The sequence below is a fragment of the Marmota flaviventris genome, chromosome X (genome assembly GCF_047511675.1).
Source record: "Marmota flaviventris isolate mMarFla1 chromosome X, mMarFla1.hap1, whole genome shotgun sequence".
Taxonomy (NCBI): domain Eukaryota; kingdom Metazoa; phylum Chordata; class Mammalia; order Rodentia; family Sciuridae; genus Marmota; species Marmota flaviventris.
Window position 1 is genome coordinate 28,990,708 of NC_092518.1, and position 6,765 is coordinate 28,997,472.

At 37.3% G+C, this 6,765-nt stretch overlaps 1 pseudogene; it reads left to right on the forward strand.

Annotated features, from left to right (window-relative positions):
* The first annotated feature begins 201 nt into the window (after nt 1-201).
* On the forward strand, nt 202-301 carry LOC114086204 (U6 spliceosomal RNA; annotated as a pseudogene).
* Nucleotides 302-6,765: the final 6,464 nt, after the last annotated feature.

The following is a 6,765-nucleotide window of genomic DNA, read 5'->3' on the forward strand; positions in this document are numbered from 1 at the left end:
ATAGTGGTACAGAATTTAATAAACTGAGTTGGGCTAATATTTGCACATGGTTTGGATGGGCAAATGATTCTGTAATCTGCTGGCTTTCCCCTTTGTTGTGATTCATCTTTTAGAAGAACAAGTACTCCAGTCTTCTAGTTCTTATTAATTTTCTTTGTTGTTACAAAAACCTTTCTTAGTCACAATGTTTCCTCATTATAAAAACTTTGGCAGCAGATGTACTAAAATTGGAAAGATACAGATATTAGCATGGCCCATCAACAAGGATGACATACAAATTTGCAAAACATTTCATATTTTTTAGCTGCTCTTGCCACGGGGGAAAATAACTGGGTAACTATGTAAGATGATAGATACGTTAATTTGTTTCACTATAGTAACCATTTTACAGTATATTTGTATCTCATAACATATGTTGTAAGCCTTAAATATATACAATAAAATTGATTTTAAAAAAGAAACAAAATATGCAAACACCATAAAAAAGAAACAATCATTCACAACATTATTTTAATGCTGTGACACGTTAATGAATCATAAAAAGTATATCTGGGGTTCTCTAAAACCTTGATAAAGAATCATTTACATAGAATTAGGAGGGAATGGCACCCCCAAAGAACATATTTTGCAACTCTCCTCTTCAGCCTTCCTTACTGTCATGGGAAAAGAGATGTCTCCAGAGAAGAGTCCAGTCCTAGGAGTTCCTAGAGGGAAGGGGGAACTCAACTCATGACAAGGGAGATTCTTGGCATAGGTGATAGAAAAGAATTTCAGCACAAGCCAGACAAAAGCATAGAGGGAGGCTTATTTAGAAAAGTAGATATCAAAGGGCTGTCTCTCGAGTAAGAAGCCCTCTAGAGTAAGAAGCCCAATATTTTAGAAGGGCTGTATCAGGGGCCAGACTGGACGGGGAACCAGGGTAGAGCTGCACAATTTCCTGCCAGTTTTCCCTGCACTTGCATATTTCCTTCATTTTATAAGAGCATGGGCCAAGATTTACAACTGTACTTTCTGCATCTCAATGGCTTGTGGGAGTTTCCTTTAAGATTCAGTATTTCTCTATTTATTCTAAGTTTCTATCTCATTACCATTGACTGTTTATTGTGGTATATGAGTTGTTATGCTAATTGGATGAGTTTGGATTTGAAGGTTTTCAAGGAGCTATTAGTAGTAAAGGTCACTGAGTTTTGATTTCAGAGGTGTTTTCTGAATTTGATTCTAGACTTAGGCATTTACCAGTTATGTGACACCAGTTAAACCACTTAGTCTCCCAGTGCCTCAGTTTTCTGATCTGCAAAATAAGAATAATAATGGCATCCATCTCAAGGGGTCATTATAAGATTTAAATGAATTACTATTTGTAAAACATTTAGATGGCATATAGTTAGTTTGTAAAAGTATATATTAAAGAACAATTTTAAATTGGAAAAACTAAGAATATTTCCTTCTCTGAATATAACTAGAGATTAGGGGCACAGTTTGATTCCTTGATGCTAGAGGGCATTACAAGAGCAATAAAACATCCTAGGATTCAGTGTGCCTAATGTTTTTTTGGTTTTTATTGGTTATCATAAAACATTAAAGGCTGATAGCTGTGGAAAACTCAAGGTGGGGATTTAGGAAATTATTTGGTCCTATTAAAAATGTATACTCCTGGATAATATTTTTACAGAGAAAATAAACTTCTTTCCTACATTTTTCAAGTTATCACAAAGCAAAAATAATGGAATCCACATTAATGAGGCTTAGCTAAGATGTTTTAAGCTAGCAAGAGCTGAAACATTAAATTGGGGTTATACATGAAATTAAAGCACACAGAACTCATTTGGGAAACAATTCATTCTTTTTTGTGTGGCCAAGGTCCTATTTAGCACATCAAAGAAGACTTTGCCATTTATTAGCTGTGTGATTTGGGGAGAATCATTCAGATTACCTAAAGCTTTTTCCTCATCAGTAAAATGAAGTTGACAATTCTGTAGCCTGTTCTCCAACCCCCACCTTTCCACTTCCCTCACAGGGCAATTATGAATATAAAACAGTTCTGTAAACAATAGAGTTATATGGATGAAATTTAATGTGCATCTTGGTTTGAATCTCCCTGTCAGTGGAACACACGAGATGAGTTTTCAGGAATAGGAGGTTTATTTGACAGGTTAACCATGGAAAGACAAAAGAGGAAGCCAGAATATCACACTGGGAAAGGGGAAATCTAGCAGGGAGCTAGTTTTCCCAAGGACAAATATGCTCCATCTCCTTGTGAACCCGTGAGTAATTATATAGAATGCACTGTAGAATTGGCTGCTCCCAAAGCACAGAGGCTGGAATATTTGACTACAGACACCCAAGCCCATTTGTTGAAGTTTTTCCTTGAGAGCATTAAAACCTCTGATTGAACCTGCCAGCAGGCAGAAAGAAGGCCTGTGGCAGAAAAGCAGAGAGGCCATTTTGCTTTTGAAATGGCAGCTGGGAGTGTACAGGGTACTGTCCACCATAATTGTAGGTGAGGCCAAAGGTGGATGGAAGAGATGTTGCACAGACACTACCATGTGTTTACTGGGTCTTTTTGAGAATTAAATCTGGGATATTATACAGGAAGGAATAATTTACTGTGGTCCATCAATGTCTTTTCATTTGCTAGGCTGTGCTGCAAAAAGTGCATATTCACTCTATTCTTTAGAGAAAGTTCTACATTTCCTCATCAGCTCACTCTGGTCATTTAATACCCCTTATTTTCTCAAAAAATAATTCTTCCACCCTCATATACAAGAAACAGGATTTAGCAAGTCATTGTTCTCTAGATCTTGCTCTGGCCAAGATTACTAGAACTGACATTCAACATATGGTTTTGTAAGAGTAAAAGAAATTGAAGTTAAAGTGTAAAAGACCGGGTATCGTAAAGTTTCTAAGCTGCAAAGCCTGAGTTAAAATGTAAAGGACCAAGTATTGTTAAGTTCCTATGCTACACCCAAAACCTGAAATTCCTGTAGCTGTTAGGACAATTCCCAGGACTGCCCAGTAAATATTCCCCCTGACCATCTAGTTGTTTAATAACCTAGGACCCTGTGCAGCTTGGCATATAGGCATCTCAGGGCCTAAACCAATCAGTTTGAATGTGTATCCTGCTTTAGAACTGACCTATCACCCCCGCCCGACCTGTTCCCGGCAATGAATGTGCTAATCAAGTTTGAGAGTTGTTGTTCGATTTTCCCGTGCCTCATGATGATTTGTTCTGATGTATGCAAAGCCCCCACCCTCCCCCAAAAGTGTACTTAAGCACTGCTCAACCACTGCTCGGGGCTCTGGGCCGCTCTCCCTTGTTGAATGAGCACAGAGCCCCAGCACGCTGGATTCTTCAATAAACCCCCTTTTGCGGTTGCATGAGTCGGTCTCTTGGTGGTCTCTTCCTCCGACGTTCGCCGGACCCTTACAGTTTCATCCTTTAACTTTCATGTTATTTATCATTTTCTCTCCATTTTGATACATATTAGATTGCAAACTACTAAAAAGCAATATTAATTAACCTAAAATGGAAACCTAAAATGCAAATCATTAAATTTTATGTCACCTTCGGAATATATATGGTCCATTTTAATTTTCAAGGAGATTTAATAAATCCCTCACTGACCTATAATCCTCTATAATTCTGACTTTATTTGGTGAGATGTAAATGCCTGTTATGGTTTAGATATGAGGTGTCCCCCAAAAGCTCATGTGAGTCAATGCAAAAGGGTTGAGAAAATGTTTGGGAGAGTCTTAACCTAATCAGTGTATTGATCCCCTGATAGGGATGAACTGAGTGGTAACTGCAGGGTGGTAGGGTGTGGCTGGTGAAGATGGGTCACTGGGGGTGTGCCAGTGGGGCATATATTTGGTGAACTGACCCTAGTCTCTTTTGTGCTTCCTGGTTTATGTTCTGAGATACTTTCCTCTACCACACCCCTGCCATGATATTCTGCCTCATCTCTGGCCCTGAGGAATGGAGTCAGCCATCTATGAACTGAGACCTTTGAAACTCAGTGCCAAATAAACTTTTCCTCCTCTAAATTTTTTTTTGTCAAGTCTTTTGGTCATAATGGTGAAAAAGCTGATTAAAATAATACCTAAAGGATTCTACATAACTGTGTGTGTGTGTGTGTGTGTGTGTGTGTGTGTGTGAGAGAGAGAGAGAGAGAGAGAGAGAGAGAGAGAGAGAGAGAGAGACCATGACAAGTCCTTGCTTCCCTGAATGCTGAAGTATAGCACCAAAGAAGCACACAAGTGTTGAGTGGAAAGTGAAAGGCTTTATTAAAGGATATCAGAAAAGACCCCCTCCCCCCAGGGAGAAGGGGACCCAAAAGGCAGAATCCAATAGACGGTCTTCTCCCTTTTATATCTAAGGTCTTCTTTTGATCTTCTACATTCCTGTCTTTAATTTGCTTACCTTCCTGTATCCTGCACATGGTGGGGGATGCCCTGAGAAAGACAAAAGGTGGAAGACAGGTGGGCCTATGCGGGGGGGAGTGATCTCTGTAGGAAGGGCCTAGGGTGATTTGATTAGCATCTCCCTGTCTTGCTAGGAGCCTTGGAAAGATTAACATTTCAGTCTGCCTGGTGCTGTTCTGGTTTCCTGGGCTCAGATGATTCCATTTTCTTTATTAGAATCAATATTAGACCCAATTTACCTAACTACACTAACTACCCATCTTTAAATCTGGCTTCATATACATATTCTTTATTTGCTTTTTAAGTAGCATATTTAAGATAAGTGGAGTGTTAAGAGTTGCTCTTTTAACTTGGCTAAAATCCTAAGCTAATGATCTCATTACTTTATTTCTTTTTAAATATTTTTTTAGTTGTAGATGGACACAATATCTTTATTTATTTTTCTGTGGTGCTGAGGATCAAATCCAGTGCCTCACACATGTGAGGCAGGCACTCTACCACTGAGCTACAGCCCTAGCCCTCGTTACTTTAAATAAAAAAATATCTGTGGCTCTTTAGCAAGAAGATAGGAAATATTCCCTTCCTTTAATGTTTTCATCACACAATATGCTATTATAAGGGCATGATAAATATTTTAAAGTTATAAAACTCAGAGAAGTATGGCAATAATTTATATTTTGAAAATTATTAAGTAAAATGCAGACATTAGTTAAAATTAAAGAACTTCTAAGTCAAATTAGGGCTAATATTTTACATATCCATTAAATCAAGAGATACCTGGATGATGAGTGAAGTGGATTAAAGCCAAATTGTAGACAGCCAGTGCTTGGTCTAATTTCAATATTCATATCATATATTTCAAGTTATTACAGAGAAGTTAAGCACCTGGGGGCTAATATTCTAAATAATTACTTGAAAACCAAATATTATATTTTTTGAGCAAAAAATGTTATATTTTAAAAGTGCCTTCAGGACATATGCTAATGATTAAGATCACACTGTTAACCTGGATGTGGTGGCTCATGCTTATAATCCCAGCTACTTGGAAGGCAAAGGTAGAAGGATTGCAAGTTTGACACCAGCCCCAGCAATTTAGCAAGGCCCTAAGCAACTTAGCAAGACCCTATATCAAAAATAAAAGTGGGAGGTGGGGTTCAGCCTATAGCTCAGTGGTATAGCATCCTTGGGCTCAATCCCCAGCACTGGGGGAAAAAAATCACACCGTTAGCCACATCCAATCAATAATAATTCCTTTGAGCAGTTACCAAAAATCAAAGGTTTTATTAAAAGTTCAACATTTCAAGATGAAAATATAGCTAAAGGTTGAGCTTTTATGTTTTAAAGTTTCATCAATAATAGTTATATAAAATTTGTAAACATGAAGTTTACTATTATAAACTAATCATTTCAAAAATTAAGCATATAAACATAAATGAAAGATGAATTACAAAATCATCAAAATATCATTCTCATGGATAATGTGATAGATAGAATAACATCTCCTCAAAGATGTATATGGCCCAATCCCCAAAACCTCTGAATATGATAGGTTACATAACTGATATGATTAAGTTAAAGATATTGAAGTGAGGAGGCTCTGCTAGATTATTTGGCTAAACTAAATATAATCACAAAGGTCCTTATAAGAGGGAGACAGAAGAGTTAGAAAAAGACAAGTGATAAAAGCTGGGGTCAGAAAGATGCTGCAAAGGCCAGTACCCTGCATACTCCCAGGTACCAATTCAACTTAGCCTCTAGAAAAAGGAAGAGGCAAGGAATAGATTCTTTCTAGAACCTCCAGAGGGAATGCAATTCTGCTGAAGTTTTCATTTCAGCCTCTTAAAATCCATTTTGATCTCTGGACTCCACAACCCTAAGAAAATTAATTTCTATTGTTTTGAGTAGCAAAATTCGTAGTAATTTGCTAGGGCTATAATAGGAAAATAATACAAATAGATAAAATTTTAACTTCCATATTATAGTAGTATGTTTTTTGTTCCTAATGCTATCTCACTTAGCTTAATTCAGACACCTATGTGAATATGTAATATTTAATTGTTGTAGTTCTAATTACCAATCACATTATTTCAAGAAACATACATTCAAATTAGCTAAAATATGTAGGCAATTTATTTTACTTTATTGTAAGAGGAAAACCTTACAGGGCTTAGTATTTGGAAGTATACCTGAATCTACAGAAACTAGAAAATCGTTAGGCAAACAGTCTCTTGAGGCTCACTCACTGGCTTTTGTTCATGTTCTTTTTCTTTTCCTAGCCTCCCTCTCTTCTGTCCTCACTATGCCTTATTCCAGTTTTTATTCTGCAGGCCTACTTCTGTAGCC